This window comes from Coregonus lavaretus, assembly GCF_964263955.1.
Source record: "Coregonus lavaretus genome assembly, chromosome: 14".
NCBI classification, from domain to species: Eukaryota; Metazoa; Chordata; class Actinopteri; order Salmoniformes; family Salmonidae; genus Coregonus; species Coregonus lavaretus.
Window position 1 is genome coordinate 16,480,750 of NC_140001.1, and position 21,080 is coordinate 16,501,829.

Below are 21,080 nucleotides of genomic sequence, written 5' to 3' on the forward strand. Positions count from 1 at the left end.
CCTTAAGCCCATGCTTCCCACACAATAGACCGATAGCATTACGCTACAGCGTCACTATTTTATACGTTATACTCACACAATTACACATAACAGAGCTCACATTTGCGTAGAACTTTCAGCTCCACCACATACAAACAAGTTTAAGAGGCTTGAATCCATCGCAGTGGACCTCTTAGGTTGAAATTATCATGTAGCACACAACACACTTAGCATTTAGCAGTTAGCCATTGCTAACTGCTGCCTACAACATGTAACAAAACCCAGCATTGCGTTCCTTTAATTGAGTACTGTTTCGTTTGCCCTAAATTTATTCTGCCGTGGGTAAGGCTATTTAAGTGAGCGATCCTCCCCAATGCAAATATCCCGTCGGACAGAAGTTGAGCAAGCCATCCCCAATAAATTTTCAACCAAACCCCAGTCCCAGACTGACCTGAAACTCCTAGTGCGTTCCAGGTTTTATGGCCCACCCTGTTGGTCGCCTCGTCACGAGGGCTTATCTAAACCTGCAATGCTCTAAAATTGTATACATATCTTGGCCCCGACTGTTCTTGACTTACTATTCAAGCAACACATCTCTATAAACAATTTTTAAAATTTGTATAATGATTAGCCAGACCCCAGTCATCAGCAAAAACACCACCTAAGGCACAGTCATAAGGGTACATTCCTCCAGTGTACACAAGCAGTAACAAAACCAACAACTTAGCTGTGTCTAGTCGGGTCATGACTCCAGACCAAAGTCAGCTTGAGTTAGCTTGACGACTCCAAATGCAGCAAAGAAGGATTGCATCATCCCTCCTGGCAAGCTCGCCATTATGTCGTATATGATGAATGGTGGTCGTCATTGCTGATGAACAAAAGGAGTCTGCTCATACTGAACATTGATCATCAGGTTTATTCAGACCACAAGCTTCAGCATGAGTAACAGACTCGCGAGGTCTGGAGAACAGTGTCCTCCCATTCTAGGGGCTGCTCTGGGGTTTATTGTCTAAAACCCTTCTTATATAGACAATACCAAAATAAGGGTTACCCCCTCTTCTGGCCAATCACCAGTCTCCCCTCGGGCGTCACCCTCCAAGCGGCACATTTCAAATAACATCATAAAACATCCCCCCTCTGGCCTGAACAACCAACATTCTTTCAGTTCCATCTAAAAACCTTTAACACCATCATATTGTCAATACACTACACCCCTCACAATCATCACACATAACATAACCGGCACTGCTATCATCCTCTTTTACCACTTCACCTATTTTTTCCAAACATTACTTTTCTGGCCCTCCCTTCTCTTTATTTTCAACTCCACTTTGGCAGCTTTTGTCTTATTGAATTAAACTTCAACAATGTCATTTTTGCCTCCGTGGATTGATGTTAACTTTTTCTTCTCGTTCCCAAAAGCATTATTTGTTGATTGGCTGTGTAGGCTATTTGGCACTCATACAGTTAAGCCCTAAAGTTTAGGTGTCACGCGACGTGTATGTGGTCAGCGAAGTCAAACGCAGGACACAGAGCGGCTGGCAACGTACTTTACTGAACACAGTAAAAACGTACAAAACAACAAACCTCCAAACAGGGAGGAAAACACAAAGACCCATAACACAAAGCAACTGCCAAAATGACAAAGAACAATCACACACAAAATAACCAATGAGAGACAGGGGGTAATATAGGGGATACAATCCAACATAATGGAAAACAGGTGTAAACAATAAAGACCAAACAAGACAAACACCGAAACATCGAGCGGCAGCAGCTAGTACTCCAGGGACGACGAACGCTGAAGCCTGCCCGAGCAAGGAGGAGGAGCAGCCTCGGCTGAATCCGTGACAGTACCCCCCCCCCCCCCTTGACGCGCGGCTCCAGCTGTGCGCCAACCCCGGCGACGGCCAGGAGGACGCGGAGCAGGGCGAGTCGGATGACTCCGGTGGAAATCCCTCAACAGGGAGGGATCTAGGATGTCCCTCCTAGGGACCCAGCACCGTTCCTCCGGACCGTACCCCTCCCACTCCACGAGATACTGCAGACCCCCCATCCGACGCCTCGAATCCACGATGGAATGGACTGAGTACGCCGGAGCCCCCTTGATGTCTAGTGGGGGCGGAGGAGCCTCTCGTATCTCATTCTCCTGGAGTGGACCAGCTACCACCAGCCTGAGGAGAGACACATGGAACGAGGGGTTAATGCGGTAATTAATGGGCAGTTGTAACATTTTTACATATCATTTACATTTTAGTCATTTAGCAGACGCTCTTATCCAGAGTGACTTACAGTTAGTGCATACATTATATATTTTTCCCCCTGTGGGAATCGAACCCACAACCCTGGCATTGCAAACACCATGCTCTACCAACTGAGCTACATCCCCTGCCGGCCATTCCCTCCCCTACCCTGGACGATGCTGGGCCAATTGTGCGCCGCCCCATGGTTCTCCCGGTCGCGGCCGGCTATGACAGAGCCTGGATTCGAACCAGGATCTCTAGTGGCACAGCTAGCACTGCGATGCAGTGCCTTAGACCACTGCGCCACTTAGACCACTTAGACCCCTGCGCCACTGTAACCTATAACATACCTCGTTCAATCTCCTCAGGACTTTAAATGGCCCCACAAACCGCCGACCCAGCTTCCGGCAGGGCAGGCGAAGGGGCAGGTTTCGGGTCGAGAGCCAAACCCGATCTCCCGGTGCATACACCGGAGCCTCACTGCGGTGGCGGTCAGCGCTCGCCTTTTGCCGCCTGATAGCCCGCTGCAGATGGACATGCGCAGCGTTCCATGTTTCCTCAGAGCGCCGAAACCACTCATCCACCGCAGGGGCTTCAATCTGGCTCTGATGCTAGGGTGCCAGGACCGGCTGATACAGTGGGGGAAAAAAGTATTTAGTCAGCCACCAATTGTGCAAGTTCTCCCACTTAAAAAGATGAGAGAGGCCTGTAATTTTCATCATAGGTACACGTCAACTATGACAGACAAATTGAGAGAAAAAAAATCCAGAAAATCACATTGTAGGATTTTTAATGAATTTATTTGCAAATTATGGTGGAAAATAAGTATTTGGTCACCTACAAACAAGCAAGATTTCTGGCTCTCACAGACCTGTAACTTCTTTAAGAGGCTCCTCTGTCCTCCACTCGTTACCTGTATTAATGGCACCTGTTTGAACTTGTTATCAGTATAAAAGACACCTGTCCACAACCTCAAACAGTCACACTCCAAACTCCACTATGGCCAAGACCAAAGAGCTGTCAAAGGACACCAGAAACAAAATTGTAGACCTGCACCAGGCTGGGAAGACTGCATCTGCAATAGGTAAGCAGCTTGGTTTGAAGAAATCAACTGTGGGAGCAATTATTTGGAAATGGAAGACATACAAGACCACTGATAATCTCCCTCGATCTGGGGCTCCATGCAAGATCTCACCCCGTGGGGTCAAAATGATCACAAGAACGGTGAGCAAAAATCCCAGAACCACATGGGGGGACCTAGTGAATGACCTGCAGAGAGCTGGGACCAAAGTAACAAAGCCTACCATCAGTAACACACTACGCCGCCAGGGACTCAAATCCTGCAGTGCCAGACGTGTCCCCCTGCTTAAGCCAGTACATGTCCAGGCCCGTCTGAAGTTTGCTAGAGTGCATTTGGATGATCCAGAAGAGGATTGGGAGAATGTCATATGGTCAGATGAAACCAAAATATAACTTTTTGGTAAAAACTCAACTCGTCGTGTTTGGAGGACAAAGAATGCTGAGTTGCATCTAAAGAACACCATACCTACTGTGAAGCATGGGGGTGGAAACATCATGCTTTGGGGCTGTTTTTCTGCAAAGGGACCAGGACGACTGATCCGTGTAAAGGAAAGAATGAATGGGGCCATGTATCGTGAGATTTTGAGTGAAAACCTCCTTCCATCAGCAAGGGCATTGAAGATGAAACGTGGCTGGGTCTTTCAGCATGACAATGATCCCAAACACAGCCCGGGCAACGAAGGAGTGGCTTTGTAAGAAGCATTTCAAGGTCCTGGAGTGGCCTAGCCAGTCTCCAGATCTCAACCCCATAGAAAATCTTTGGAGGGAGTTGAAAGTCTGTGTTGCCCAGCGACAGCCCCAAAACATCACTGCTCTAGAGGAGATCTGCATGGAGGAATGGGCCAAAATACCAGCAACAGTGTGTGAAAACCTTGTGAAGACTTACAGAAAACGTTTGACCTGTGTCATTGCCAACAAAGGGTATATAACAAAGTATTGAGAAACTTTTGTTATTGACCAAATACTTATTTTCCACCATAATTTGCTAATAAATTCATTAAAAATCCTACAATGTGATTTTCGGGGAAAAAAAATCTCATTTTGTCTGTCATAGTTGACGTGTACCTATGATGAAAATTACAGGCCTCTCTCATCTTTTTAAGTGGGAGAACTTGCACAATTGGTGGCTGACTAAATACTTTTTTCCCCCACTGTAACCCAGCACACACTGAAAAGGCGTAAGATTAGTGGAGGAGTGGCGGAGTGAGTTTTGGGCTATCTCTGCCCAGGGGATATACCCCGACCACTCCTCCTGCCGGTCCTGGCAATAGGACCTCAGAAACCTACCCACATTCTGGTAAACTCTCTCCACCTGCCCATTACTCTCAGGGTGAAAACCGAGGTAAGGCTAATCGAGACCCCCAGACGTTCCATAAACGCCCTCCAGACTCTAGAGGTGAACTGGGGACCCCGATCAGACACTATATCCTCAGGCACCCCGTAGTGCCGGAAGACGTGAGTAAATAGGGCGTCGGCCGTTTGTAGGGCTGTAGGGAGACCTGGCATAGGAATGAGACGGCAGGCCTTCGAAAACCGGTCCACAACGACCAAGATCGTGGTGTTCCCCTGGGAGTGGGGAAGGTCCGTGACAATATCCACCGATAGGTGAGACCACGGCCGTTGTGGAACGGGTAGGGGTTGTAACTTCCCTCTGGGCAGGTGTCTAGGCGCCTTACACTAGGCGCACACCGAGCAGGAAGAAACGTAAACCCTCACGTCCCTAGCTAAGATGGGCCACCAGTACTTCCCATTAAGGCAGTGCACTTTCCGACCAATACCAGGATGACCAGAGGAGGGTGACGTGTGAGCCCAATATATCAGTCGATCACGGACCTCGAGCGGCACATACTTCCGTCCCTCTGGACACTGTGGGGGAGTAGGGTCGGCACGTAACGCCCGCTCGATGTCCGCATCGACCTCCCACACTACCGGTGCCACCAGACAAGACTCCGGAAGTATGGGAGTGGGCTCAATGGACCTCTCCTCTGTGTCATATCGTCGGGACAGGGCGTCTGCCTTAGCGTTCTGTGATCCTGGTCTATAAGTGAGCTTAAATACAAAGCGGGTAAGAAACATGGCCCACCTAGCCTGACGAGGGTTCTGTCTCCTCGCTGCCTGGATGTACTCCAGGTTACAATGGTCAGTCAGAATGAGAAAAGGGTGTTTAGCCCCCTCAAGCCAATGCCTCCACACCTTCAGGGCTTGAACCACCGCTAGCAGCTCCCTGTCCCCCACGTCATAATTGCGCTCCGCCGGATTGAGCTTCTTAGAATAGAAAGCACAGGGGCGGAGTTTTGGAGGCGTGCCCGAGCGCTGAGACAGTATAGCACCGATCCCCGCCTCGGACGCATCCACCTCAACTTGTAACGCCAAAGAGGGATCCGGATGTGCCAGCACCGGAGCCGAGGTGAACAAGTCCTTCAGATGTCTAAACGCCCTGTCCGCCTCTGCCGACCACTGCAAACGCACTGGGCCACCCCTTAGCAGGGAGGTGATGGGAGCTGCTACCTGTCCAAAGCCCCGGATAAACCTCCGGTAGTAATTGGCAAAACCCAAAAACCGCTGCACCTCCTTCACCGTGGTGGGAGTCTGCCAATTACGCACGGCTGAAACGCGATCAATCTCCATCTCCACCCCTGACGCGGACAACCGAAGTCCCAGGAAGGAGATGGACTCCTGGAAGAACAGACATTTCTCCGCCTTCACATACAGGTCATGCTCTAACAGTCTACCAAGCACCCGACGCACCAGGGACACATGCTCGGCTCGTGTAACGGAGTATATTAGAATGTCATCAATATACACCACTACACCCTGTCCATGCAAATCCCGGAAAATCTCGTCCACAAACGATTGGAAGACTGAAGGAGCATTCATTAAACCGTATGGCATGACGAGATACTCATAGTGACCCGAGGTGGTACTGAATGCTGTCTTCCACTCATCTCCCTCCCTAATGTGCACCAGGTTGTACGCGCTCCTGAGATCCAATTTTGTGAAGAATCGCGCCCCGTGTAATGACTCCGTCATACTAGCAATCAGAGGGAGAGGATAGCTGTATTTGATTGTAATCTGATTGAGACCACGGTAATCAATACACGGGCGTAAACCCCCATCCTTCTTCTTCACAAAAAAGAAACTCGAGGACGCAGGGGAAGTGGACGGCCATATGTATCCCTGTCTCAGAGATTCGGCGACATATGTCTCCATAGCCGCCGTCTCCTCCTGAGACAGAGGATACACATGACTACGAGGAAGCGCAGCGCCTACCTGGAGGTCTATCGCACAATCCCCCTGTCGATGAGGTGGTAATGTAGTCACCTTCTTTTTACAGAAGGCGATTGCCAAATCGGCATACTCAGGAGGAGCTGCCCCTACGGAAACACCTACACACTGATCAGACCATCCCTTGAGAGCCCTCTGTTGCCATGAAATGTTGGGGTCATGAGATGTTAACCAGGGAAGCCCCAACACCACGGGAAACGCAGGAGAGTCAATCAAATACAACCGTATAATCTCCTCATGGCCCTCCTGCGTCTTCATCTTAAGTGGCGCTGTGACCTCCCTAATCAATCCTGACCCCAAAGGGCGGCTATCTAGGGCATGGATGGGGAAGGGCACATCAACTGGTACAATAAGAATCCCTAACTTATACGTGAAACGGCGATCGATAAAATTCCCAGCTGCGCCTGAATCTACTAGCGCCTTATGCTGGGAGTGAGGAGAAACCTCGGGAAACACCACTTTAATACACATATGTACAACAGAGAGCTCTGGGTGAGTTGGGTGCTTACTCACCTGGAATGACTTATCAGTGCGCTGCCTACTGCCTCGATTCCTAGGAGACCCTCACCAGCACCGACCCGCAGTGTGTCCTCTGCGGCCACAGTTGGTGCAGGGGACAGCCTCTCTCCAGGTCTCTCTCCTAGTCTTCCTAGCACCAGCACCCCCGAGCTCCATAGGGCTCGGCTCGGAAGTGCTGGGGGATGGAATGGACGGCCCCGACTCCGGACGTCCGCGGGTAGCCAACAGGATATCTAGGCGAATCGACATGTCCACCAGCTGATCGAACCTTAGGTTGGTGTCCCTGCAGGCCAATTCCCGACGCACGTCCTCCCTCAGGCTGCACCTGTAGTGGTCGATGAGGGCCCTCTCATTCCATCCCGCATTGGAAGCCAGAGTCCGGAAGTCCAGTGCGAACTCCTGCACGCTCCTCTTCCCCTGTCTGAGGTGGAACAGACGCTCACCCGCCGCCTTCCCCTCTGGGGGATGATCGAACACCGCCCTGAAGCGGCGGGTGAACTCCGCATAGTTGACTGTAGCGGCGTCTGTTCCCCTCCACTCGGCGTTGGTCCACTCCAGCGCCTTGCCGGACAGACAGGAGATGAGGGCGGACACGCTCTCGTATCCCGAGGGCACCGGGTGGACGGTTGCCAGGAAACCCTGACACCCGGCCGTGGTGCCATCATAAGCCCTTGGGAGCGAGAGCCGAATCCCACTGGACTCCGGAGGTGAAGCGATGGGTATAGCTGATGGTGGTGGTATCGTCGGAGGAGGTGTGGGCAAACCTCCTCTTTCCCGTCGCTCCAAGGTGTTCATCACCCCTTCCATGGCGGTGCCGAGAGCCTGGATCATGGCCGCTTGTTGTGTTACGCGCTCCTCCATTGATCCAGCTGGCACTGCCGCTCCTGCTGACTCCATGTCTTGGTGTGTGATTCTGTCACGCGACGTGTATGCGGTCAGCGAAGTCAAACGCAGGACACAGAGCGGCTGGCAACGTACTTTACTGAACACAGTAAAAACGTACAAAACAACAAACCTCCAAACAGGGAGGAAAACACAAAGACCCGTAACACAAAGCAACTGCCGAAATGACAAAGAACAATCACACACAAAATAACCAATGAGAGACAGGGGGTAATATAGGGAATACAATCCAACATAATGGGAAACAGGTGTAAACAATAAAGACCAAACAAGACAAACACCAAAACATCGATCGGCAGCAGCTAGTACTCCGGGGACGACGAACGCCGAAGCCTGCCCGAGCAAGGAGGAGGAGCAGCCTCGGCTGAATCCGTGACATTAGGCTTGTGGAGATATACCAGATAGCCTAAAATAATGTAAGAAAAACCTCAATGTAGCCTATATAAATTGCACAAACATTATACATTAATGGATTTTTTAAGGTATTGTTTCTCTTTATTCAACCTGCCTGCCACCCACCCGCCCTTCAGCCACACAATATTTAATGACCCTAAATCCCTCTGCTATGAGTCAACCCCTGCATCACTATACCAGGGTCATATTTATTAGGGCACAACGTAGCGAAACATATTGCAACAGAATACAAAAATGAGCCATTCTTATTGGATAAGCTCCAATAGTACCTCCCCGTTTCAGACCATTTGCTTCCATTTTGTTCCTAATGAATACCACCCAGGGTTCAAGCCATCGGACCATTTCTTTATTTGATTATCTGTCCACAGTCAATAAAGAAGCACATATTACTGAACAAAAATATAAACGGAACATGTAAAGTGTTGGTCACATGTTTCATGAGCTGAAATAAAAGATCCCAGAACTTTTCCATATGCACAAAAAGCTTATTTCTCTAAAATGTTCTGCACAAAGGTGTTTACATCCCTGTTAGTGAGCATTTCTCATTTGCCCAGATAATCCATCCACCTGACAGGTGTGGCATGTCAAGAAGCTGATTAAACAACATGATCATTACACAGGTGCACCTTGTGCTGGGGACAATAAAAGGCCACTCTAAAATGTGCAGTTTTGTCACACAACACAATGCCACAGATGTCTCAAGTTTTCATGGAACGTGCAATTGTCATGCTGACTGCAGGAATGTCCACCAGAGCTGTTACCAGAGATTTGAATATACATTTCTCTACCATAAGCTGCCTCCAACGTTGTTTTAGAGAATTTGACAGTACGTTCAACTGGCCTCATAACCGCACACCACGTGTAACCACTCCAGCCCAGGACCTCCACATCTGGCTTCTTCACCTGCGGGATCGTCTGAGACCAGCCACCTGGACAGCTGATGAAACTGAAGAGTATTTCTGTCTGTAATAAAGCCCTTTTGTGGGAAAAAACTAATTTTGATTGGCTGGGACTGTCTCCCTAGTCGGTGGGCCTATGCCCTCCCAGGCCCACCCATGGCTGCGCTCCTGCCCAGTCGTGTGAAATCCAAAGACTAGGTCCTAATTTATTTATTTCAATTGACTGATTTCCTTATATGAACTGTAACTCAGTAAAATCATTGAAATTGTTGCATATTGTGTTTATACATTTCCCTCTCAGCAGGGTCCTCTGCTGGCACAAGCATTAAACTATGTTAAGTCAGATCTGATTAATAATATATTCTCCTCACATCTCTCCTGTAGCTAAAACTAAAAAAGTTATTTTTCAGTGAGTACTCCCTCCCACTCCATATTACATGCGGCTGTGTTGCCTCGTGTGCTATTGTGACTGAGAATCGAGGGGACAGCTTGGCTCCAGCTGAGGGTAAACAGAATAAATGGATAAAGACAGGGTTTTGGGTGAAGTGATGTTTATGGTGGCTGTGGCCAACACATTCACACGCCAGATTAGATACATGTCTATCTCCTCCTGGTATTCCTGACCAGCTTCCTTCAAAACCAACTGTATCCTCCGTATCGCAGCCGCAGTCCTTCTTCCCTGCTTCCTCTTGTCCTCCTACAGTATGTGGTTCTTGGTCTTTCTTAGTGATAAAGTATGGATTATTGTTTTCAACATTATGTTATGAAACCAACTAGCCAGCCTACGAATAAGTACATGTTGCAGATTGTCCCTTTAAGGTTAGAGAGATCCCTGTGTAACCATACATAGGAATAGCCGATAGATCATTTAGCCATGGTCATCCATCCCCCTGTCCTCTAGCTCACTTAGATCATAGCCATGGACATCCATCCCCCTGTCCTGTAGTCCACTTGTGGACTCATCCCTTATTTATGCAATCGTCATCTCCCCTTGTCCTCCCCCTTTAAACAACTCATCCTCACACTCCCTCGTTCCCATGTGTCCAAGGTCAGACGACTTCAGGAAGCCTTGAACATTAGTGCTATCTCTGTTCCCACCAGACCCCTGCCTTTCCCCGTGGCAACAACTCAAACAGCCAGGCAGATAGAAGAGTGAGACAGCAGACGGCCTCAGGTGACGGTCACAGCTCTCTGCTGTGTGTTGGTAATGCACTAGTCTCAGAGAGGGAAAGGGAATGAGAGAGGAAGTGGGAAGTGAGGCGATGAGGTTACCTTGAGCGGTCTCTTCTGAATAGGAGGATGAGAATATACGAGAGGACGGAGAGAGAAAGAGGGATCCTTTTCTCTTCATGTAGCCTTCACCTACTCTCTCGTCAGCACTAAGCTGTGAGTGTGTGGGGGAAGGGGGCGGGGTTCTCTGTCCGTTTTTAGGTGTGTGTGTGTGTGGGGGGGGGGTTATCTATACCATTTTTACTCACAGTCATATGTAATGGATGAGAAATGGCCCGTGCTGGAATTGGATTCTAATCGGATGTGGGTCCCAGCTGACCTCAGCTGGGACCCACAGGACCAGTGTTTCCGCTGCACTCATTTTGCTGTGGCACTGCGCCTAGGCAAAATCCTTGCCGCCACGAAAAAAAGAATATGGAACATAAAAAAACAAATCTGCTGAGGCGCAATTTGAAGAACAGTCCACATTTGCTTTTCCTCTGCACAGTGGCGAGTTAGCATGTAAATCTTGGTGGGGCAAACTCAAACAATTATTTTTAGATGCATGCCAGCAAAGCCACTACACAACACAACACTAAACAATACATTAATTGCACTATAACGGTGACAAACAACTGTTAGGGCCTACATGAAGCAGTCCCGATAGCGGAGCTTTCCTTTCAGCACCATATAGTGAATCCTTACCACCGCTACACCTGGCTATCAGCGGAGCCTCGTCTGGCAGCTAAACAGTTAATTCAGCCTCATTTACTGCCTTTTAAAAAACCATATCTGATATGGCTGACTTGCTGAAATAAATATGGATTCTTCTGACTCCTTGTGGATTTGTGTAACTCGATAAGAACCGCATTTTCCTTCAATAATAACGAATGCCGACATGAGTTTTGACTTTTAAACCATACACAAACATTATTACATTTATGTTCAGTAAATTCATAATGTTTGTTCTTATATCATTAACACTCAGCTGTAAGTATAAGCAAGTGCAAGCAAACTAGCTGCGACGAGGTAGGCCTATTCGTTCAGCACTTTCAGATAAATTCAGCAAAATGTTGAGGCCTTAACTTAACTTTTCTTTAAGGAGAGAGAGAGAGACAGAGAGAGAGTTAGCCACCTAGGTATTTTACTAGGCCTGTGTGGTCTAAAAAGGAAGGAAAATACAATCACAAGGATCCACGTTTATAGACAATATACCGACGCACAGACAGCGCTTTGCACAAACAAAACAACTCTAGCAATATCAACTGTAATTACATGGGTCTATTAGCCTACTGAACTTTTTGTTGAACAAAAAATATTTTAATGTTAAGAGATTGTCACTGGCGAAAATGGTTACAGACCCAACAACATTATATAGTATCCCCTCCTTGGTGGAGAAAAGCACATGAGCTAATTATAATACGCAAAGTAAGCAAAACAATTAAATGCATCATTCCAACATTGCCTACAATACAAATTTTGGACTCACCGTTGTTGTGCTGTGCTCACTTGAACAGGAAGGTGACCAGGCGGTTCTTGTGGCCAAACTTTGTCATCAAAGTCTGGATTGACAGCATGGCCAATGTATTGAACCTTTTCTGGCCCATGGTGTTGCGTGTGAATTTGTATCCTTTTAAGCTTGGAAAAGAGACCCTTTCAGACAGATGTTTTAAATCCTTAAACCCAGACTTGGACCACACACCCTCTCCACCGAATAGCAGGCAGGGTAAGCAAAATAGTGATTGTTCGCAGTTAGCACTGATTCCTTCGAAACTACTCATTGTTGAATTTGAGATTTCCAACTGCTGTGTAATGTTTATGTCCAAGGCCAATGAGCACCGATTCGTTTTATCTATAATTTGTCTTCATATGACAAGGATTGAAAAGGATTTGCCAGTAGATTGTCGATGTGATTTATGATAATGACTGCTTGTCTAGCTAGCTAGATTTTGAAAGTATGATGAAGTAGGCACTAATTTCCTTTCTTTTTCGGCATCAGACCTGCCTAATTCTCACTTGAAACATAGTTTTGTGTTTAATAGGCTAAATAAATAATGTTAACATATGACCCCAAAGTGATCTGTCCTTGCAATTTGTAGTCTATGACATTTCAGATTTACATATGATAATCTTTCACAAAGTAGTTTTTAGTTAAGTAAACTATATTTTTCTTAAGGGTAGCTTTAGTGTAGCTTAACTTCTTCCATTGTGAAGTAATTGGTAGCTTGGTAAACTATATTTTCAGAGTAGCTTCCCCAATATTGGTTATGGGTGTCATTTCCCAGTAGACCATGTCCCACAATCTGGTGGTCTAGTGGTTAGTGCCACCACCTCCACGAACAGTCATACCTGTGTCGGCATGGGTTCAAATCTGTTCCATAGCCCTTTGACACTCTCACCCATCCTATCCATATCCTTCTGAAAATAAAGTGTCCCCCAACCCAACTAATTATCTTATCTCAAATGCAGCACCTACACAACGCAGCACAGCTAAAATAGAATCGGATGGATTATATTCAGAAGAGAACAGAAGAACAAGGAAAGTCAAAGCGTGACAGAGACATAACTAATCGAAATGGAGTGGCGGCGTTGTAGAATCGGCCCTTTACATCTGCCTCTGACCTTCTCTTCTCTACCTTTCATGTCTTAATACTTTCACAGCTCCAATTTGCCAGTCCACTCTGGGGAAATAGGTGCTAGCGAGTACAGTGTGGATGACGAGGGAAGGCCTAGATGTGTGAAAACGACCCACATAGAGAAACCTCCTCCAGCCATGCTAATGTTTCTCTGGGTGAGTCAACGGCTCCATAATGAGGTCCGTTTAATCATGTTACATGTGTCCCCCTCACAACCCTCCCTCTCTCTCTCCCAGGCTAAAGATAGATATTGGGGGCTGGTGAGGCTCGCACTTTTCCTCTCCTCCTCCCCTCTTCCGGGCTGTCTCTCTCTCTCTCACTCTCTCTCTCTCTCTCTCTCTCTCTCAAGAGCTGTGAGCAGGGGCCATAGACGTCAGAGAGAGAGAGGGAAGACAGTAGATACAGAGAGGTGGGTGTGTGGAGATAGAGCGTTCAAAGAGAGGAAGGGATCGATCTGCTCCAGTTACGAGCTACTCCGACCTATCACTAGTAAAGCCTCCACTAATCTGACACGGAAAACTCCAAAGGATGTCTCTTATATAAACTGGATGGTAGTGAACATGTGATTTATTATCCATTAGTAATGGGGTACTAGCATCTGTAATGAAATCTGTTCGATGTTGGGTTCTAAATGCCCTGATTTAATTTCATCAACCTGACTTTGAGCTGTTGTGGAAACGTTATCAGAGGGGGTACTGAAACACAGTGTGTGCTGACAATGACTCGTCTTGCAAAGCACAACGTTCCACTCCATAGACTCAAGAGTAATCTCCTCCAAAAAATGGATTCCATCTCCCCATACAGCTATGGCAAATTAGTTATTTTTAGAAATTATTTAGCATTTTGTCAGTTTTGTAAGGCTCTTTTCAAAGCTCTTCAATCCTACCCAGCAAAGAGCACAACGCTAACTTTTCATCTGTTTCGATTGTGATGTGATTTAAGAATGAATGCTCATTCTGAGGTCCCTACTCTACCTGAGAGACCATAGATATTCATATAATAACAATATAACATGGTCATTTAGCAGACCGCTTTTCACCAAAGCAACTTGCAGAACTGTCAGCATTGACAGTTACACAAATCTTGCTCCAACCCTCAGACATATGAACTGGCTTTAGGACGACACAAACTGTAAGTGCAGTCTACTCCTGCTGTTTGATACAGAGTATGAGTGTTGTCATGTTGTGTTGTGTTGTGGCATATGCAGGTACCACGCTGTAGTGATGGGCGGGTTGACTCATATCCCGCAGTCCCCGCGGCTATATTCGCGGGTGTGTGGCGGGAGGGTTGAATAAAGAGAAAAAAATACCATAAAAAATCCATAAATGTATAATTCTTGTGCAATTTATATCTGTAGCTACATAGGTTTTTCTTTCATTATTTTAGGCTATCTGGCATTAGTGCGTAGCCTAAAATTAAGGGCCTAACTCTACGTGCACCAAATAGCCTACACACCAATCACCAAATGCTTTTGGGATTAGGCATAAAAAGTTAATGTCAATCCACGGAGGCAGAAAGGACAATGTCGGAGTTTAATATCAAAAAGAGAAAAGCTGCGAAATGGAGAGTTGAAAATAAAGAGAAGGGAGGGCCAGAAAAGGAATGTTTGGGAAAGATTTGGTGAAGTGGTGAAAGAGGATGATAGCAGTGTTATGTGTGATGATTGTGAGGCGCTATACAAATTCGACACTCTCAAGACGGGGACTTCAAATAGGCCTATGGCACGTCAAATGAACTGTAGCCTACTGTTCAGATGGGTTAAATGGAAACTGAAATCTGAACACTGACTGTAGGTCTATAACCTCTCACATAGCCTTAAAGCTGCAATGTGTAACTTTTTGGGCTACTGACAAAATTCACATAGAATGAAAATGTATGCACTCACTAACTGTAAGTCGCTCTGGATAAGAGCGTCTGCTAAATGACTAAAATGTAAATGTAAAATGGGAGTTATAGATCTGTCATTCTCATTGAAAGCAAGTCTAAGAAGCGGTAGATCTGTTCTATGTACGCTATTTCTATGCTTCCCATTCTTAAGTTTCGCTTTTGCATATTTTACTTTGGGTTTTGTACACCAGCCTCAAACAGCTGAAAATACAACGGTTTAGATGGTACAATGATTCTCTACATGAACTGAAATTAGGCGAACTATTCGAATGTTAGCAACTAGGAAATGGTGGAGCGATTTCTGCATATTGTACCTTTAATATTAACTCCTGCAGAATTTAGCATTTCTTGCAGTGAAATGATACAACAAATTGTAGGCTACATTTTGACTCAGGAACAGGAGTGGAGAAATATTATTTATTTATTTCAGCATCTTGAGAGAATGAGAATGCTCAGTTAGATACCGTATGTAGAGGTGCTATCTTTATCAGCATCATAAAAGCTGATATTATTTCAACCATATAAAATATGCATCCAAGCCGAACTGAAATCTTATCAGAAACATGTTGGGTCATTTTTTCACCTCTTTCTATTTCATTACAACCAGTCAAACTGATATCAATTGGAAATTCTGCAAAGAAAATCTTTCCTGTTTTCTTTAGAGTTATTGCATTTTCTCCCTGGTCCCTAACATATTTTCTCCACAAAAGAAGCAGAGATGACAGAGAAAACTTCACAACTAGATTTAAATTTTAAAACTTGTACTTAATGTGGGCAAGACTAAATATATGTTGTTCTCTAATTGTCGCAAAAACATTTTTAGATGGACTACATATGTATTAATTGAATGGTTGTCCCATCGATCAGGTTGCCGCCTTTAAATATCTGGGCTTTTGGATTGACAAGGATTTAAACATTAAAAAAAACATACTGATGAGCTAGTTAAAAAGCTATCGTAAGATTTAAAATGGGCTTCTTTTTTAGAAATAGATCTTTGCTCTCCCAAAACAGCAGGAAGCAGATAGTACAGTCAACTTTTCTGCCAGTACTTGACTATGGTGGAACAATTTACCAGAATGCAGCAGCCACTACTTTTAAACTTTTGGATGCCGTCTACCATAGCGCCCTTCGCTTTATGACAGTTTTAATACTCATCACTGCATCCTGTATCAAATGTTTGTCTGGTCCTCATTGAAGTCCCGTAAATCACTTCACTATTCCCTTTTTGTTTACAAAGGTCTCTACTACACAAGCTTCCAACCTACCTAACTTTGTTGTTGAAGTTTAAAAACATGAGTTACCAAACCCGTTCACAGTGTTGGTTAACTCTTGAGGTTCCTCGGGTCTCCACCGAATTAGGTAAATCTGCTTTTAGTTTTAATGCGCCTCTCTGCTGGTAACAATTTGCAGAACTCATTACAGTTAGATGTTCTGGTGCCGCTCAGGCAGTTTAGAGGGTTGATTGAGGACCTAGTAGCTGAGGAATGTAACTATTTTTCTTAAATGTTGTGTTTTGTATTGATTGCTGTTTTGTTTTACATTGTATTGGTTGTTGTATTGCTGTGATCAGGGAACCCTTCGGATGAGACCCTGGTCTTAATGGGTTTTCCCTAAATAAATAATAATTAATTATATCGATTTATGACATTATTCTGGTGAGCAAGGGTTTATTTAGTCTTCTATGGCAACATATGATGACAGAAGAGAAGCTGCGTGTATCTAATTATAGACAAGTTGACTAACAAATAGCCTTCCAAAAGGTCTGAAATTATAAGCAGAAACATACAGTACCAGTAAAAGGTTTGGACACACCTACTCATTCAAGGGTTTTTCTTTATTTTTACTATTTTCTACATTGTAGAATAATGTTGAAGACGTTAAAACTATGAAATAACACATATGGAATCATGTAGAAACCAACAAAGTGTTAAACAAATCAAAATATATTTTATGTTTGAGATTCTTCAAATTGCCACTCTTTACCTTTATGACAGCTTTGCACACTCTTGGCATTCAACCAGCTTCACCTGGAATGCTTTTCCAACAGTCTTGAAGGAGTTCCCACATATGCTGAGCATTTGTTGGCTGCTTTTCCTTCACTCTGCCGTCCGACTCATCCCAAACCATCTCAATTGGGTTGAGGCCTAGAGGTGTGTTGGGTCATTGTCCTGTTGAAAAACAAATGATAGTCCCACTAAACCCAAACCAGATGGGATGGCGTATCGCTGCAGAATGCTGTGGTAGCCATGCTGGTTAAGTGTGCCTTGAATTCTAAGTAAATCACAGACAGTGTCACCAGTAAAGCACCCCCACGCCATAACACCTCCTCCTCCATGCTTTACTGTGGGAACTACACATGTGGAGATCATCCGTTCACCCACACCGCATCTCACAAAGACACGGAGGTTGGAACCAAAAATCTCCAATTTGGACTCATCAGACCAAAGGACAGATTTCCACCGGTCTAATGTTCATTGCTCGTGTTTCTTGGCCCAAGTCAGTCTCTTCTTATTATTGGTGTCCTTTAGTAGTGGTTTCTTTGCAGCAATTCGACCATGAAGGCCTGATTCACACAGTCCCCTCTGAACAGTTGATGTTGAGATGTGTCTGTGACTTGAACTCTGTGAAGCATTTATTTGGGCTGCAATTTCTGAGGCTGGTAACTCTAATGAACGTATCCTCTGCAGCAGAGGTAACTCTGGGTCTTCCATTCCTGTGGTGGTCCTCATGAGAGCCAGTTTCATCATAGCGCTTGATGGTTTTTGCGACCGCACTTGAAGAAACGTTCAAAGTTCTTGAAATGTTCTGTATTGACTGACCTTCATGTCTTAAAGTAATGATGGACTGTCGTTTCTCTTTTTTTATTTGAGCTGTTCTTGCCATAATATGTACTTGGTCTTTTACCAAATAGGGCTATCTTCTGTCACAACACAGCTGATTGGCTCAAACGCATTAAGAAGGAAAGAAATTCCACAAATTAACTTTTAAGAAGGCACACCTGTTAATTGACATGCATTCCAGGTGACTACCTCATGAAGCTGGTTGAGAGAATGCCAAGAGTGTGCATAGCTGTCATCAAGGCAAAGGGTGGCTATTTGAAGAATCTCAAATATAAAATATATTTGATTTGTTTAACAATTTTTTGGTTACTACATGATTCCATATGTGTTATTTCATAGTTTTGATGTCTTCACTATTATGATTCAATGTAAAAAAATGTAAAAATAAAGAAAAACCCTTGAATGAGTAGGTGTGTCCAAACTTTTGACTGGTAATGTATCTAAATCAGGCAAAATAATTGTTTGGCCATCTCTTGACTGTAGCGTATTTTCTATATTAGCGGGTTAGGATCAAGTGCTGGCCTCAGATTTTCACTTTATCAAGTATAGTAGGGCGATTGCGAATGGGTTATTAGCAATTGCGGTCGGGTGCGGGTGAACAAACAGCTGACCCGCGCACCACTACCACGCTCTCTCTTTCTCTCTGTCTAGCCAATTAGCAACGACACAGCTGTGTTTTCCCTTCCTCATCTGCACGTTGGCGTCTTTCAATTGGAGCTTAATCCCTTCAGGTTCTGGTGGTGAACGCCAAAGCTCAGCAGTCATTATCGTGACACATGCAGAGGTGAAGACTAACAGAAGAAGAGAAGTCAAGTAAAACCGATATGAAAAGAGAAGACTATCGCTTCTCTGTTCATATTCTCCTCTGTCTGACAGTGTGCTGGTGTTCAGGGCTTTGAAGTAGACAAGGCCCTAAAATAGGTCCCTCTTTATATAACTGTGCCTGTAGCGAGCGAGACACAATGATGGCACATGTGTGAGCGGGCCCTGAGTCGGTGGCCCACCTATCACCAGTGAAATTATGCAGGCTAGGATGGGAGGGAGGATCCCGCAGGACACGGCTTTTAAATTTGAGTTAAAACACTGACGGGTGGCAGCCAAATGAGAGCTAGAGAGAGAGAGAGAGAGAGAGAGAGAGTGACAGAGAGAGAGAGGGAGAGAGTAAGAGTGGGTGGGAGTGGGAGAGAGAGAGAGAGAAAGAGAGAGAGAGTGACGGAGAGTGGGTTGGAGTGAGAGAGAGAGAGTGGGAGACAGAGACAGAAAGAGAGAAGCAGTGACAAAGGAACTGGGCGTCATTGTGGGGGTTTTGTACTGTAGGGCTGCATCCTTTCTCTTTCCAGGCCCATTATCCCAGGCAGGCCTGTGTGTGAGCACCAGAACCCACCTGATAATAACCTCTAATGACTCTTAATAGCTTCTGATTAGCCAGCATGAGGCTGTCCCTCTGTGCAGCAGGAGGGTGCTCGCTCCAGGGCTTCTATGCGGCTCAGTGCAGATCTGTGCTTCCGTTAACTTCTCAGAAAAACCCAGCAAAATAGGAAACTCTCTCAGAATCGAGACACACAAGTGTGCTGCCGGCTGCTGACTATTTTTAGCACGTGTGTCACAGATTTGTCTTTTGGCAGCAGTTCTATTTTAATTGAGAGGTGAGATGTTGGGGCACTTGTTGAATCGGGGCACAGCATGCAACACGGCCCCCGTTGAAATGTTGTCAGTCACACCTCTCTCACGGCTGTCTGTCCGTGTGCTCCTGAGGGATTTAATGAGTGCTTTTTATTTACACCTTTTTCTCTGTTTTCTTTTTCCTTTTCCTGGGTTCCTTCCTTCTGCTTCCCTATCGCCCTCTCTCTCTCTCTCTCTCTCTCTCTCTCTCTCTCTCTCTCTCTCTCTCTCTCTCTCTCTCTCTCTCTCTCTCTCTCTCTCTCTCTCTCTCTCTCTCTCTGTCTCTCTCTCTCGCTCTCTCTGTCTCTCTCTCTCTCTCTCTCTCTCTCTCTCGCTCTCTCTGTCTCTCTCTCTCTCGCTCTCGCTCTCTCTGTCTCTCTCTCTCTCTCTCTCTCGCTGTCTCTCTCTCTCTCTTTCTCTACCCCTGTCCTCCCCCTCTCGCTCTCTTTCTCTCCCTCCCTCTATGTCTCTATCTCTGCCCCCCTTCCCCCCCCCTCTCTCTCTCTCGCTTGCTCTCTCTCTTCACCCCCTTCCACCCCCTCCTCCTCTCTCTCTCTCTCTCTCTCTCTCTCTCTCTCTCTCTCTCTCTCTCCCTGTCTCTCTCTCTCGCTCTCTCTGTCTCTCTCTCTCTCTCTCTCTCTCTCTCGCTCTCTCTGTCTCTCTCTCTCTCGCTCTCGCTCTCTCTGTCTCTCTCTCTCTCTCTCTCGCTGTCTCTCTCTCTCTCTTTCTCTACCCCTGTCCTCCCCCTCTCGCTCTCTTTCTCTCCCTCCCTCTATGTCTCTATCTCTGCCCCCCTTCCCCCCCCCTCTCTCTCTCTCTCTCGCTTGCTCTCTCTCTTCACCCCCTTCCACCCCCTCCTCCTCTCTCTCTCTCTCTCTCTCTCTCTCTCTCTCTCTCTCTCTCTCTCTCTCTCTCTCTCTCTCTCTCTCTCTTCCCCACCTCCTCCCCTTTCCACCCCCCCCTCTCTCTCTTCCCCACCTCCTCCCTTTCTCCCTGCTCGCTCCAGGGCTTCTATGCGGCTCAGTGCAGATCTGTGCTTCCACTAACTTCTCAGAAAAACCCAGCAAAATAGGAAACTCTCTCAGAATCGAGACACACAAGTGTGCTGCCGGCTGCTGACTATTTTTAGCACGTGTGTCACAGATTTGTCTTTTGGCAGCAGTACTATTTTAATTGAGAGGTGAGATGTTGGGGCACTTGTTGAATCGGGGCACAACACGCAACATGGCCCCCGTTGAAATGTTGTCAGTCACACCTCTCTCACGGCTGTCTGTCCGTGTGCTCCTGAGGGATTTAATGAGTGCTTTTTATTTACACCTTTTTCTCTGTTTTCTTTTTCCTTTTCATGGGTTCCTTCCTTCTGCTTCCCTATCGCCCTCTCTCTCTCTCTCTCTCTCTCTCTCTCTCTCTCTCTCTCTCTCTCTCTCTCTCTCTCTCGCTCTCTCTCTCTCTCTCTCTCTCTCTCTCTCTCTCTCTCTAAATCTCTCTCTCGCTGTCTCTCGCTGTCTCTCTCTCTCTCTCTCT

At 46.1% G+C, this 21,080-nt stretch overlaps 1 protein-coding gene across 1 annotated transcript in view; it reads left to right on the forward strand.

Annotated features, from left to right (window-relative positions):
• The window catches only part of LOC311141633 (transient receptor potential cation channel subfamily M member 3-like), a gene marked incomplete at both ends in the record, with an annotated part of 163,498 nt that overhangs the window by 83,247 nt on the left and 59,171 nt on the right, over positions 1 to 21,080 (forward strand).